This window comes from Balaenoptera musculus, chromosome 9, assembly GCF_009873245.2.
Source record: "Balaenoptera musculus isolate JJ_BM4_2016_0621 chromosome 9, mBalMus1.pri.v3, whole genome shotgun sequence".
In the NCBI taxonomy this organism is placed as follows: Eukaryota; Metazoa; Chordata; class Mammalia; order Artiodactyla; family Balaenopteridae; genus Balaenoptera; species Balaenoptera musculus.
The window spans coordinates 1,574,630-1,590,898 of NC_045793.1; positions in this window are offsets into that span (position 1 = coordinate 1,574,630).

Below are 16,269 nucleotides of genomic sequence, written 5' to 3' on the forward strand. Positions count from 1 at the left end.
GTCTCTCCTGAAAAACCTTCTCGAGCCGGCCAGGACTGGTTTTCCTGGATCTGTGCAAACGTCCGCGAGGACAGCACTGGGCGACAGGAGCGCTCCAGCCGGGCCGCGATGGCTGTGGGTTAATAAAGCTCGGCAGCGCGCGCCATCCATCACCCGGGCCGAGCCGGGCCTTCGCCCTGTGCTGCACGCATGCCCGGCTCGCCCTCCGCGTGGCTCCCCTTCCCCCACCGCTGACCCTCGGGCCTCTCCTGTGCCCGGAGGAAACTGGTGAGCCGGGGACACTGCTTCTTCCTCCTTCCTTCTGTTTTTCACTCTTTCTCACCAGCAACTGGGCCGGGGTGCGCCCCCTCCCCCTCCCCCTTCTCCCCTCCCCCTTCTCCCCTCCCCCTTCTCCCCTCCCCCTTCTCCCCTCCCCCTTCTCCCCTCCCCCTTCTCTCCCCTTCCCTTCTCTCCCCTCCCCCTTCTCTCCCTCCCCCTTCTCTCCCCCTCCCCCCTTCTCTCGCCCCCTCGTCTCCCCCTCCTCCCAGCTGATAAATGAGTTCAGAAGGGCCTGGAGTTTCATTTGGGTGATTACCGCGCAGGCGAGCGGGGCCACTCCTCGACTTCAGGGCCGGGGTGAGATTAATATCCTCTCTGGCAGCTCATTATCACCCCGGGCTCCTTCCATAAAATCCAACCTCAGCCAAGCCCGGGGGCGCGGCGCTGCTGGGAGCCCGGGCAGGAGCAGCTGTCGGGCGCGGGCGGCAGGGCGCGGGCCTGGCCGCCTCCGGGTCCAAAGGTGCTTTGTGGGGACGCGGACCGGGTTTGCAACTGGTGGGAAAGCCCGAGAGCCCCGAGGAAAGGGGTGGGGAAATTAGAGAGAGGGGAGGGGGAGGGGGAGAGGAGAAATACAGACGCCTTTGGGGGTTGAAAAAAATCTGCAATCCGTGTGTATCTCGTTTTAATTTCTACCACATTGGGGAAGTTCAGCCTGAAGCAATCTCTGCCCCGGCTGGCTCCACATCTGGGGGTTATTCCCCGCCGCCCCCTGCTCGGCTGGCCCAGCGTCAGCGCCCCTACCTCAACACTGGGCCCCCCGGGGACCGGCGGCGGCCGGGGAGGGGGCGTAGCATCCGGCCTGGAAGCTGGGGCGCCGCCGGCCTCGGCGGAGGGTCCGTGCCTCCACCCCAAGGCGCAGACCCTCCTGACCCCGGGAATCGTTCGCTCCCTCGGCGACAAGGGGCAGAGGCGCACTAAAGGAAGATAGAATGATTGTGACCCCCGCCCCCGTCCTCCAGCAGAGCGAGCCCGGGTTCGGCGCGGGGACTTGGCGGCCGGGAAGGCGGGACCCGCCCGCGGCCCCAGCGTCTCCAGCCAGCGGCTTAAGCGCGACGGAATTTATCTCGCTAATAAATTTAATGATCAATTCGTTCTTGTCACAGTAGCTCTTCCCCAAATCAATTATAGCAAATTTAAATATAATCACCGGCTCATCCTCACCCACTCCGGGCACCGCGAACAATTCATTCCGCATAATGAGCGGCCGCCAGCCCCGCCCCGCCCGCCCACCCGCGGCCCGCGCGCGGCGGGGAGGGGGCTCTGCCGCCTCGAGGACCGGGTTCCCAGGACCCGGGGCCAGGCCCACGCAGCCCAGCCCGGAGGGGGACGAAGCGCTGTGTCCAGACCAGCCCAGGCTTGGCCCTCGGGCAGCGGCGCGGGCCTCCGGCGGTGAAGCCCCAGTGCCCGGCGGTCTCCCCGCTTTGCACCCGGCGAGGTGCGCCCTGCCGACCCGGCGGCGCCGCGACACCGCGACCCCAAAGCGAGGGCTGCGCCCAAAGCGGACCCGGCCCTCTGGGAACCCCGCCCGGCCCCCTGCCCACCCCAGGCGCCACCCTCGGCGCGGGTTCTCTTCACCTTAATGGGAGAGTCCTCCGTTCTCAGAAAGGGTACCTCGTCGTGTGCCAGGGTCTCAGCGTGTGCGAAGAAAATGTGGTTAAAGACCTTCGTGTGAGGAAGAGACCAATCTATCGGCACCCTCCAGGCCGCAGTCCAGGGATCACCTGTTCAGCCCTCGCAGAGCTCTGGCCCAGGGTCCGAGGCCCTGACCAGACGCCTTAAGGCTTGGAGTCTGAAGAGTGCAGAAACGCCTAGAACGTAGACGAAATGGGCCTGTTCCTTTCGCGGTTGGCCTTCCTGCACCCTGTATCCAGGCGGAAGTCAGCCTGGAAAGATCCGCGGGAAAGACTTTCTATGACAACAGCAAAAGCAAAAACAGGCAAATGGGATTATGTCAACATTTAAAACTCCTGCGCAGCAAAGGGAACAATCAACACAATGAAAGGCTACCTGGGAAGGGAGAAAGTACTTGCAAATCAAATATCTGATAAGGGATTAATATCCAAAATATATAAAGAACTACAATTCAACAACAACAAAAAGCCATCCAGTTAAAAATAGGCCAAGGAATTGAATAGACATTTCTCTGGAGGAGACGTACAAATGGTCCACAAGCACGTGCAAAGATGCTTAGCATCACTAACAATTAGGCAGATACAAATCACAACCACAGTGAGCTAGCACCTCCCACCTATTAGGATAGCTGTTATGAAAACAAAAACAAAACAGAAGATAACAAGTGTGGGTGAGGATGTGGTGAAAGTGGAACCCGTGTGCACTGTTGGTAGGAATGGAAAATAGTTCAGCCGCTATGGAAAATAGTATGGAGGGTCCTCAAAACAAACAAACAACAACAAAATCAGAATTACCATATGACCCAGCGACCCTACTTCCGGGTGTATATCCAAAAGAACTGAAAAGGATCTGGAAGAGATATTTGCACAGCCATGCTCATCGCAGCATGACTCACAATAACCAAAAATGGGATACATTCGTGCAAACAGTGGAATAGTATTCAGCCTTTAAAAAGAAGGAGATTCTGACACCTGCTACAGCAGGGATAAGCCTTGAGGACATAATGATCAGTGAAATAAACCAGTCACAAAAAGACAAATACTGCATAATTCTACTTATATGTGGCATCTAAAACAGTCAAATTCTTAGAGACAGCACATAGAAGGGAGGTTGCCAGGGTCTGGGAGGAGGGGAAAAGGGGAGATGTTTAATGGGGACGGAGTTTCAGTTTTGCAAGATGAAAGAATTCTAGAGAGCTGTTGCCCAACAATATGTATACAGTTAACGCTACTGTACTACTGTAGTGCCACTTAAAATGGCTAAGGTGATTAAAACGAGGACAGACCTTCTTACCTTCCTCCCTCCATTCCTCCCTCCCTCCCCCTCCTCCTCGTCTTCCCTCTCCCCTTCCCTCCCCCCTACTGAAAGGGCAGACTTGCTGTAGAACATCCAAATCCCGGAGAAGGCTTAGGAAGGGAGCACCTGGCCCCAGGCCGCCGCGGACCTGAGCGGGAGCGGAGTTTGCGGGTCAGCCGCTGCCGCCCCTCGCGGTGTGGGGAGCCCGGCCCGCTCCGGGCTGGCTCGACGAGCCCCTCCAGGTCTGCGGGTTAACTGACCCCTGCGGCCTCCCCTGCGCTCCCACGCCCCCCTAGCCCCCAGGCCTGGACCGCGCTCCGGGGTGGCGGGCGCCGCGGGGAGGGGCCTCCGGGGGGGGTCCCCGCAGGACGTGGGCGCCCCCCACCCCGTATCAAAGTCCTGCGGTGCCCTGTGTCTCCCTCAATAAAACTAATCCCTTTGGAGGAGTGACTCAACCGAGAACGCTGCAGTGTTCCAGACTACACGGCAAATATGTTTTTCAGATTTGGTTTTTATGGTCGGATTAAAGTTTATTTTCCATAATAGGGCACCTAATAAAACTCATAAAGCTGGGTCCGGGCTCCAGCTGGTGGCCTCGTTTAACACTTTCACTTCGTAAATCACTTTACGACGTGCCAGGTGTGTCCCAAACTGGACGCCAACGAGAACCAGACCCCCGCTGCCGCGCCCAGCACACACACAGACACACGCACACACACACGCAGGCACACACGCACACGGACACACACGCAGGCACACACACGCACGCACATACACACGCGCGCACACGCACACACGGCCCGCGCCCGCCCTCCGGGTCTGGGCCGGGGTCCGGGCGAGCGGGTCCCCGGCTGGCGGGTCACCCATCCAGGGCTCGCGGCCCGGCCCCCTCCCCTCCCGCACCCCAAGAGGCGGGGGGGACCCTGGCGAGAAGGCGGGGTCCGGAGGCGGGCGGGGTGGGGCGTGGGGAGGGGGTCTCCCGCGCTCCCCCCACCCGCCGGCCCCGCGCCGACCCTGCATTCCGCGGCCGCGCACCTGGCCGCCCCGAGTGTACACAAGGTGCCGGACAATGTGCGGCTCCCCGGGCCATTGTCCGCGGTGCTGGGCGGGACAAAGGTGCCCCCCGGCCGGCGGCCGCGGCGAGGGGCGGCGGCGCGGTTTACCCAGCTGGGGGCGGAACAAAGGGCCGCCGCCTTATCGCGGCCGGCGGGCGGGGCGGGGCGGAGCGGGGGCGCGGGGTCAGGCCGGGGGCGCGGGGGAGGGCCGCCCGCCAGCCCGAGGGGAAGTCGCGGCCCCGCAGCCACGCCGCTGCCGCCCGGGGGCGTCCCTGCCTCGCGGCCCGGGCCTCGGGAAGGCGCGCCCGAAATGCCCCGCGGGGATCCCGGGGGCGGGAGGTGAAGGCGGCTGGTGGTTTTCGTATGGTCACCTTTCCATTAACAGCCTTGCTTCCAAGCATGTTTTCTTCTGTGCTGAAACAGCATCTTGAAAAAGGATAAACAGGAAGAGTTAGGGTCGTCCCGGCTCAGGGGCTTGTGAGGAGAGAATGGCCCGCTTTCCCTTGTCCGTCCTAGGGGACAGGCCAGGTGTCCCTCTGGGCCCGGTCCTTCTAAGGAGACGCGCACACCTAAGGTTCTTAAAACAGAGACACCAACTCTGTGAAGCTTGCCGTTGATTTTGTAAATAGATAAATCTGTAAAGGGAATGTAAGTTGTGTTTGTTTCTTTTCCCCCCGTGGGTCTGCCACCAGGCTTATTAGCTTTCACCACCCTGCTCCATTCATCCTGGTGATTATTTATTCCCAGGTGCGTGGGGGGGGGTGTCATCAGATTCCCACCCGCGTGCCCTCAGATCAGGCACCTGTGTGACACTGCAGCCTTTTCACCTGTAAAAGAGATAATAGGCAACTCAGGAAATCCATCCACCATGCATTCATTCAGCCAGCTGCTTTAGAATAGCTGCTCCTTGCTGGACACCGTTCTGAGCACCAGGGTGCATGCGTGAATAAAACAGACAAAAATCTCCACCCTCCTGGAGTTACACAGTAGTGGGAAGAGAAAGACGAGACTAACAGACACTAAATATGTGGATTACCTAGTGTAAAATGTGCATGAATCCATGAGGTTAGGTGTCAGGTACAGTATGAGCGAAGGAGGAAAGAGGTCTACAGCCCAAGCACGGTCCTCGCTGGACGGCCCGTCATTCTCAGCGTCACCTGGGATGCAGGACTCTGACCTTCTGGTGCAAGATGGGAATGTGAGAAATCGGGCTGTAGCTGCCTGCCTTTAAAGGGGTTGGAGGACAAGAATTAGAGACCTTTAAGAACTGTAGAGGGGACTTCCCTTGTGGTCCAGGGGTTAAGAATCTGTCTGCCAATGCAGGGGATGTGGGTTCAATCCCTGGCCAGGGAATTAAGATCCCACATGCCATGGGCCAACTAAGCCCGAGAGCCACAACTAGAGAGCCCATGCACCACAACTAGAGAGACGCCCATGCACCACAACAAAAGATCCCGCGTGTCGCAACTAAGACCCGATGCGGCCAAAAATAAAAATAAATAAACATTAAAAAAAAAAAACTGTAGAGGATATTTATCCTGAGTCCAAGCGATCAAATATTCACTTCCTGATTCACAGTGTTCCTAAACCTGATGGTAGAATAAATATTCCAGAAAACAGAGATGCACGTGTGCATGGTGGAAGTGGGAATTTGGGGACAGAAATAGATTACATGTGTGATTTTTTTTCTTCCTTCCTATCTTTCTTTCCACTGAGATATAATTGACATAAAGCATTATGTCAGTACATTATAATACATAATTGTATTAGTTTTAGGTGTACAGTGATTTCTTAATTTTCATAATTCAGGCATTTAAGACCACTCTGGAAAATAAAAGAGAAAACCAAAGTTTTCACATAAAAGGTTCACTGCCAGTGTTAAAGAATCCGACCCTGGGCACAGAAGCTCACGGAGCCACGAGGGCTGGGTGCGGGCCGCGCCGCCTTCCTGCACTTCAGGTGCCCTGTGCACCTGCCTGGGCCTTGGGTGCCTTCCCTTCACGCACAGGGCATCCCGTCTCCACGCACCTGCACAGGCCGTTCTTCCCACCGGACTCACGTCCCCCTCATTTCCTGAGTCCCGTCCCTTCTCCCAGGCCTGTCACCTGCCCCCCAGTGTTCTGTGCCCAGAGCAGAGGGCTGTGGAGAAGGGCAGGGACCCAAGAGCGTGGGCTTGCATCCCGCCTCACCTAGTGTGTGGCCGGGGCAAATTCCTTGACCCTGTGCGCGTGTCCCCGTCTGTAAAAGGGGGACTGGGTCAGTCCCGGTCTCCCAGGGAGAGATGAGGCTTATGCAGCTGAACGCGTGCCAGGCTCCACATACAGACTCAGGGAACAGTTCAGCAAACCAACGTCCTCGCAGCTCTTGGCCTCCACACCCACAAGGCACAGGGGGCACCCCGGGTCCACGCGCTCCAGTGAGGGTCCTCGAAGTTGAAGTTCCAGGCTAATCTGGGAAAAAGATGTGGTGGGTAGGGGTGTGAGGGTGGGGAGGAAGGCTTTGTAAAGACTCCTTGGGACTCACAGGAACCCAAGACTAAGAGCCAGGGTGAGAGTGTGTGGGTGAGATCCTGGCACTTACTGACTGGGAGGCGTGGGGCAAGTGACTTGACCTCTCTGTGCCCCACGGTCCTCTGTCAAGTGGGGAACCGCAGCCCCTGTTTGGTAGGGCAGCTGTCGAGAAGCACACAGCGCAGGAGGGAAGGGCCGAGGGCCGTCCCAAGGGAGGTACTGCCACGTCAGCCCCTCCCACACGGAGCCCGGTGCCTTCTTGCCCGTGGTGTCCCCGCTCTCCACTCGCTGCCCTCCCGGGCTTGCCTGTTGGCCGGCACATGGACCCAGGGCCACCCCGTGTCCACACCGGCATGGTCACTTCTCTTGGGGACCGCTGCAGAATGGAGAGAGAGACAGAGATACAGAGACAGACACAGAGAAGGAGAGAGAGCGCGCGAGCCGACAGCTTCCCGTGAACCTGCCTCTCTGGCCAGCCTGGAGCCCTGGAGCCCAGCCTCCTTTTGAGCCATGAGGCGTTTGCAAGTGGGGTGCGCCTGGAGCCTTGAAAAAGCCTCGTCCGCCTGCTGCGCTGGAGAGGCACGGGCTAGCTGGGCAGATGCGGGCGACACGCAGGTTGACCGCAGCCACGAGAGAGAGTCCCAGAGTCCCACCAGAATCGCCAGCCCACGGAAAGATGAGCTGAGGGCTGAGGTCGCAGGTCACTGCGTCTGGGGGGCTGCTTACACAGGAGAAGCCGGCTGATCCAGTACCTACTACGCGCGCAGCTCAACCTTCCAAACCACGGCCGCACAAATAGCTCCGCGAGTTCCGCCACTACCTGCTACCTGGACCCACGCCTGCCTGGTCTAAGTGATACTTACTGAGTAACTCTGCTGCGCCCGACACAGTACCAGGCTCTGGGCAGAAAGCAGAGAACGGCAGAGCCATGGTCTCCGTGCCATGGGCCCCAGGCTGGAGCAGGTTGGAGGCAAGACGCCCAGGAGGGTACCCAGGAGTGAGCAGCGCCCTGGCGATGTCCACAGACCGCCGTGCCTGTCGGTAACTGTGGGGTCTTAATTCTCACCGCCGTGGGCTGCACCCGCTGGCCTGTTAGCTGCTTCAGTGCAAGGGTCGTGTGGGCTATTGTATCAGTTAGAACACGGCTGGCCGCATGCGGCAGGAGAGCCAAAGGAACAGTGGCTTTCACGGACAGAAATTCATTTCCTCTCCTGTAAACCTGGGCTGCCAGCGGCTGGTCTGGTGGCCCCGTGACCCCCAGGGGTCGCGGCCCTTTATCTCGTGGCTTTTCCTCTGTGGTTCAAGATAGGGCTCGGGCTCCACATCCCGACCAACAGGACCAAGGGCAGGTGCGTGTGTGTCCTTCCCAGGGGTTCAGGTGTGGCCCCTTCGCTCACATCCCACCGGCGAGAAGTCTCTCTCTCTCTCTTGTTAATTTGGCTGAGCTGCGTGGCTTGCGGGATCTCAGTTCCCCGACCAGGGGTTGAACCTGGGCCCTGGCAGTGAGAGTGTTGAGTCCTAACCACTGGGCCACCAGGGAACTCCCAGGTGAGAAGTCTTAACACGGCCATGCTAAGCTTCGCCGGAGGTCGGAAAGTGAGTCTTTATTTCCATTTGTCCACAGGCCTCGCTAAAAATTGGGGTTCTATCCCGAGGGAGGATGGGGTATTACTGGAGGACAGCTAACTCTGCCCCGGGTATTTGTTTTGGTTCTTTGTGTGTGTACGTGTGTGTGTGTACGTGTGGCAAAAAAACCATAATAGTTATCACTTTAACCATTCATAAGTGTACAATTCAGTCACACCAAATGCATACAGCATTGTGTACCAACACCTGTATCTGTTCTCCAAATGTCTCATCACCTCTGTCCCCATTAAACACTAACCCCCTTCCCCCTCCCCTGGGGAACCTCTACTTTCCAGCTCTGTGAATTTGCCTAAGTACGTTTTGGTCCTTTTGTGCATTTCCCACTGTATCCAGTATAGAGATGAGCACAGCAAAGGGCTCCAGTAAATTAAGCTGGTTTTTCCCGCTTCAGCAAAGGCCCCGCTCTCCTCCCAGGCGTTTGAGCCAAAGGCTCTGGGTCACGCCCAGTGCTTCCTCTCGTCCTCCTGGCCCAGCTCCGCTGCGGCCGAGGCTGCCCGCGGGACACACACGCTCCAGGGACCTGCCCCAGCATCGCCACCTCCGCCATCTCTCCCCGACGCCCCAGGCTGCCCGTCCCAGGCGCCAGCATCTCTAGATGTGACTCAAGTACGTGCTGCTGACTAGGATACCCCTCCCCCCAGCAGGAGCCTGAGGGCGAGGGAGCCAACAGAGCAGCGGTAGAAGGAGTCGGAGGCCAAACATCTCACTTTGAAAAGTAAAACCAGTGCACCAAAAATTGTAGGTTCTCTACTGTACAGCACGAGGAACTATACTCAGTATTAGGTAATAACCTATAAGGGAAAAGAATCTGAATCTATATATATGTATAACTGAATCGCTGTGCTGTACGCATGAAACTTACACGATATTGTAAATCTACTCCAATAAAAAAATTAAAAAAAAAAGTCCTCTGCTAAATTTAAAACCAGAAATCCTTCCGGCTACCTTGACCTATTTCCTTTACCGATTTTCACAGGTAAAGGAAACACCTGAATCGTCACACACTGCACTCTTGGCAGCTTTTCAAAATTGCTTGAAAAATCCAGGGGTGCTCGTGACCCTCCCGAGTCCCTGGCGGCGGCTCTGGGCTCCTCCTGCCGGCGGCCCCTCCTAGGGTGGGCTGGGGGTCTCCTCGGGGCCATGGACGCGCCCCAGCGCCCCCATAGCGTGAGGCCTTCTCTCTCCTATCTTCATAAAACAAAGTAATTCGCTTTTAATGACTGCCGGTGTTTTCTTTCCCAGTTCTGTTTGAGCAGATAATGTGTCGGAGGCCGTCCCAGCAGGGTTAAACCACTGTGACCTTCATAATCAGAGAACAGAAATAAATTATATTTACTCATAAATGTTACCGAGTCTCCGGTGCCCAGATGCCTCCTAATCACAGCGGGGGTGATAATATTTTGCTTTTATCAGGCCTCTCACTCACAGGTAACAAAGTGCTTTATTATCCCACTGAGCAGGTAGGGAGCCCTCGGTCGCACGGTTTCCCAACCCGGGACGCGCTCAGGGTCTCCCTGCTGGTGGCCCCACTGGGCCGCCAGAAGAGTCGCTCCCCCGAGGGCCCCCCAGGCCTGGAGATCTGGGTGGTAGGAGGGTGGGCGGGGAGCAGAGACCCCGCGAGTCCCCTCTGGGATCTCGGCAGGCCCACGTGGCCTCTGCTGTCCGAGTACAAGTCAGTGGCCCAGGCCCCTCCAGGCCGGGCTGACCTTGCAGGGGAAGCGGCCAGATCACTACTGACTCTCACGCGGGTTGTTTCCGCTCCCACTCGCTTCACAGGAGCCGGGCCAGGAGCTCAGCGGGGAGGCGGCTGGAACCCACTGGTGTCGGGGAGAAAGTGCAGGTCTGCACCGGCCTGAAACCCGGCTTCTTCCAGGCCCGAGTGGCCAAGCCTCCGTGCAGGGAGGACAAGGCCCAGAGGAGAGGTGACTGGACAGTGACACTCGACACAGCACCCGTCCCCGCCCCCCGATGGCGCAGCCAGGCCACTCACGAGTCCAGGGAATGCGGGCCTCGCTCCAGCTGCCCTGTACCGCGCTGCGTGGACAGACCAAGGGCACGTGGGACAAAACAGCGAGCCCGGCCCCAAAGTCCATCTTGTATTTTCGGCTCCTCTGTTTCACGGCTCTGGGGGGATGTTCGTGGTGGGGACGGCAGAGCCACTTTCCCAGGGCAGACCCAGGGCAGGCCCGGGCCCTGCTGTCGGGCACCAGGCCAGGACGCCATGGCCTCTGCCGCTGATTTATCAGTTAGCCCCAGAGTAGCTAAAGTAGTAAAGCAGACGCTGGCTGCCCTATTAAATCTGATTTAGAAAACAGAGAGGTTTAAAATATCTCATTGTCCATTTAAGTCAAAACGCGTAAGGTTGCTCATGACCACCGTGTGGGTCTGGCCGGCTAGCTCGGGACCAGACTGAAAAGTACTTCCTCCACCAGTCAGAAGTTTGAGGGCAAGGATAAAATAAATCTCAAATAATTACATTGTATTTTCAATGAGTTAAGTAAGTGTGCTTTATGCCGTGGACATGTGAACTTGCTTCTCTGCACACAGTGAGCCCCGGATAAATACTTACTGGGAAATCTGTGTTTGTAATGCATTGTTTTTGCATCTCGTCTGATAATTATGCCCTTGGGCACATCTGTTCAGAGTTGGCTCTTTGTAGGTAATCAAGAGCTTTGGCCAAGCCTGGGCAAAATTAAGTAATGACAGTAATAGAAATAATCTGAGCCCTCAGTTTTAAGGTGTGTAGGTGCCAGGCACCCTTGTACAAGCGCTGGACTCTGGGATGTTGGGAGCTGGGCTGGCCTTCAACGCCTTGGTTTCACCTTGTACTTTTTTGCAAGCCTTGTTCTACTCTCATTAAGGATAATTTCCCCAGAGACAGTAAAAATGTCCTGGATTACCCATCAGCGTTTAAGAATTATAAAGTAGATACTAATTCAGACCTTCAGAATGGTATTCACGGGAAATCGGGGGTTGAGGAAGAAGAATACCTTCAGAGACCCCCTATTTGCACTTCAGTGGGAAGTAACCAGAGAGAGAGGTTCTGCTCTCAGACAATTAACAAGCACCTCCTTTGTCCAGACGGGACCCTACCCGGCGACTGACCTGGACACAGTGCCAGGTCCTTTGAAGGCCACAAAGCTCATCATAGGTCGTAAAATCGCAGACTCCTAGAGTTAGCAGTGCCCTTACTCCTGCCGAGGTCAGGCTGTCAGCAAAACTGATAAGCACCCCTTCTTTGGCCAAGTTATTGCTGCAAACACGGGGGAAGGGGGCATGCCGAGCGTAGACGCAGACCCGGAGCTGCTGCTGGGAACCTTCCTAGGCCTGTTGGACAGACGACGGGTCTGCTTCGCGGTGCTGCTCGTCCGCGCCCATCGCCCACCCACCTCTTGGCAGCCGTTCCCTTGGGGTGACAAACCAGGACAGCCGGTCACCCTGCCTACTCTCCCGAATGGACAGGATTAAGGATCCATGGTAGTACGGACTGAAGTAGCTGTTAGTGAACTCATCCTGAGTTTAGAGAAATTACCGCAGTCACTCCAGGCACTCACAGACCTACTTGAACAATTAGAGAAAACCTCGAAGGCAAATCCATTTTATAGGTAAGAGTACTTCAGAGATGCAGTGACTGCTGTGTGCTGGCAGCAGGCTGGCCTTGAGCTGGGCTGGTGCCAGCAGTGGCCGGGCCCGATGTGCTCGTCCCTTCTACACCTTGTGACTGACCAGCTGGCAGGCCAACAAGAGCATCCCCATGGCCTAGTCGAAGCGGGACTGCTCGGGGACCGAGCAACAGAACTGCGCTACGGAACTCTACCCCACACCCGGATTTACAGAAGCTCGGCCAGCGCAGCTGGGGCTCCCCTCCACCTGGCAGGGTCTCCCCCCGACAGGCAGGAGAGCAGGTCGCCAACCTGGGGGCATGGGCCCCACCCCAGGCCGAACCCCCCACAGGCTCTGCTGGGAAACAGTCCCGTGCACTTGCCCCAGCCAATGGTAACGTCTCGCCATCTGCCGTTCAGAGACTCGCCTGTCACGGCTTCAGTCGTTTCGCGATGGGTAGTCTGATCTTTCCCGGGAAAAGGGAGAGGGGTATAAGAAGACTCATCTTAAAAATTTATTTATTTTTATTTATTTATTTTTGGCTGCGTTGGGTCTTCGTTGCTGCGCACGGGCTTTCTCTAGTTGTGGCGGGCGGGGGCTACTCTTCGTTGCAGAGCGTGCGCTTAGTTGCGGCGGCTTCTCTTGTGGCGGAGCATGGGCTCTAGGCGCACGGGCTTCAGTAGTTGTGTCTCATGGGCTTAGTTGCTCCAGGGCATGTGGAATCTTCCCAGACCAGGGCTCGAACCCGTGTCCCCTGCATTGGCAGGCGGATTCTAAACCACTGCGCCACCAGGGAAGCCTCAAGAAGACCCATTTTTAATGAAGAATGCCTGTTAATAATGTAGGAGGGATGACGGGACTAGAAAATGACCACTTTGCAAGTAATAATTGATCCTGGCAAGGATCATTAATGCCTGCCTGACCCACTAGGCGAAATATTGGTGGGAACAGGAAACACGTTTTGCGACATTTTTTTCCTTTGTAAGACGTCCTTAACTTTTGGTGACTAATTTCCCTTAATAATTACAAAGGTAGGGCTTCCCTGGTGGCGCAGTGGTTGGGAATCTGCCTGCCAATGCAGGGGACACGGGTTCGAGCCCTGGTCTGGGAAGATCCCACATGCCGCGGAGCAACTAGGCCCGTGAGCCACAACTACTGAGCCTGCGCGTCTGGAGCTTGTGCTCTGCAACAAGAGAGGCCGTGACAGTGAGAGGCCCGCACACTGCGATGAAGAGCGGCCCCCGCTCGCCACAACTAGAGAAAGCCCACGCACAGAAACGAAGACCCAACACAGCCAAAAATAAATAAATAAATAAATAAAAATTAAAAAAAAAAAATTACAAAGGTAAAAACGTACCTTTGTCGTGGGGAGGTCTGCTGGCCTCGACTGTAATTAGTGACTGAGCGTGGCCAGTTGTGAGCTTCATACTGTCTGTCCCGAGACGCCAGTGTCACCAGGCTGTGATTTTCCCAACCATGTTTACGTGAAGCCCACCAGGATTTGTTGTGACAACGGGCCAGGACTCCTCAAAGCCCAGTTTCGTGAGAAATTTTACACGGGGGTGGGTGTTGTATACTAAAAGAGAAATAAAAGGAAATATAATGTTTGAACCTTGATTGTATTCTGTCTAGGAAAAAAAACAGCTATAGAAATTTCAGTTTCGAACAACTGGCGGTATGAAAACGGAATTGTCTGCTGGACTCTGTCACTGAATGCATGTTCGTGTTCTCAGGTGCGGTAATGGCATCAACAGTAATGGAGAATGAGGGGTCGGGAGTCAAGTGTCATGATGTCTGTACTTCCAATCGATGCCATCAAAACGTGTGTGTGCATAAATGGATGTGGATTAGATTATAAAAAAGAGAAAAAGCAAATGTGGCAAGTGTTAACAATGGGCAAACCAGAAAAATAAAAGCAGAAGAATTTGCCCTCTTTGTTTGGAAACACTTCTGACAAAGTAAAATGAAACAAATAGTCCATTTTAAATGACTTTCTATAGAACATAATTTTTAAATGCTCTTGATCATTTTTACCTCAGCCTGAAGTGAATCCCGCCCGGGTTTCATATTTCACTGGGCCCTCGAGGGGTGTCCCCTCCACCCCTCTGGTTGGCAGGAGCAGACCCAGGTGTGCATGAAGCACAGGAGAGGGAGGAAAGGGACCACTGGCTGGTTCCCCAGGGCAGGAATAAAGGACACAGACCATGCTGGGGGCGGGAGTGGGGGTCAATCTCCTGCAGACTGGATATTTGAGAGTGGGAAGGTGCCCACGCGATAACCCCCAGAGGCCATGGCCATGTGTCTTGCTTTGGACGTGCTCAAGGTCAAAATCGCTCTGCTCCGAGGTGGACACACACGAGGCATTGTTTTCCAAACACACACAACCCTGGGTGTTCTGAAGTCACCTCTGCAGGCTTAGAACATTTTAAACTGGTCCCCATTTTCCCTTTCATCATCTTATCATGCAAACATCATTTTTCATCATTTATTCAGCGCCACTCAAGATAAATGTCCTCTTGTGAACTTGACCCTTTTCCCGCCAGCTCTGTCAATGTAGAATATGATATGATACGAAATGTAAGGGTGAGAAAGAGAAAACTCCCAGTTCCCAGGCCAATATTACTTTCCCAAGAAAATCTAAGTTTTACTGACCTTTCGTAACACTCTCTGGACATGTGTGCGTGGACGTGTGCCCTACACACCCGCTCGTGCATCCTAAGTGCTTCGCACTCGGGGAGACGTGAGGCCCCCAGAGGCTCACAGCGTCTTTGTTCACATATGGTCGCTGCCTGAAGTTGCCTGCGCTGTTACAGAGCTACTACCCCCCAGGATGGGTCTGAATTGCTGGTGGATAATCCCCAAAGCCCAACTCCCGGGCCTGTTTCCAGGCCCTCCCTCGGGCTCTGCTCTCTGCACTAGGAGCGCCCAGCATCCCGGTCTTGGCCTTCTCCTCGTAACTCAAGTCTCCTCGAGGGTTCCAACTCCCAGCCCTCAGGCCCCCAGCTCCAGTGGTGTGTCTGCACCCTCAACCCCGACCCCGATGTTGACAAGCCACCGGGGGCGTCCCAAACTGCCCCCACCCCTGCCCCTCCACCTCTTCACTGAAAGGCACCAACTTCCGGTGCGTGTCCATCAGAAACGTCTCCAGGAGTCTTCCTTCTCACAGCTGTTCTCCTGGGCCGGATCATCACTTCTGCCTGGAAGGTCACAGGAACCATCTACCTGGTCTCTGCCACCCGCCTGCCCACGTGCTGACCCACCACCTTCCTTTGTCCAGCAAAATTCTTGAAAACACAACTTCGATGATTTAACTTCCTTGGCAGTAATCCTTCGATGGTTTCCTATGGTTGAGCAGATAAATCCCCAACTCCTCAGCATGCAGAAAGTGGTCCTTCACAACCAGGTTGTAAGTGCCTGTCCTGCTGTCTGTCCTGGGTCCCAGGGCCCCGCACAGCCAGGCTTTGCACTCTCGACCCCCTGCCAGTGCCCTCATGTCCTCCGAGTGCCCCCTCAGCCCCTCTTGGAAGAGCACATCCTATCCCAACGTCACGTCCTTTTTGCAAAGCTCTCTGTCCCTGAGCGCTGGGAATAGCTGGCTGTCTACATCACTCTTTGGTGCACTTTGACTACAGGACCTGTCCTGTCAAACTTAAATGATGGTCTTGAACCCTTCAAGCTGTCCCAGGGCTCAACTCCACGTGTGGCACCAAGGAGGCCCCCAGCAAACGTTGACTGCGACCAAGTCCCGACCCTTACTCGGGTCCTCCTAAAGAGAGGCTTTGAGCTGACGTAACTCAGAGACACCACAGCCTGAGCACACACACAGTCACACACACAACTGGGAAAGTTGAAACGGAATGACACACGGGCTGAGCGCCAAGAGCAAATGTCGGGTGCTGAGTCCGCCCCACCAAGTAACATCTGAGGGGACGCACAGCACCCTGCTGTGACATCTCGGCCGGGATGCTGTCTGTGCCCACCGGTCAGCAGCCCTGTGCCCAGAGCTCTCGGTGACCGATGCCACTGCCACCCAGGCCCAGAACCCAGGCTCTGGTCACGGTCAACAATCAGGGCCTTCCCTCCATCCCGTCTGGCTCTTCCCGCTAATCCAGGGGCACCTCACCAGTGAAGTAAACCAACAGAAGCAGTGTCACTGCTTTACACTAAGGCCTATTTTTTTTTTTTTTTTTTTTACAAAAGAGGCAGAA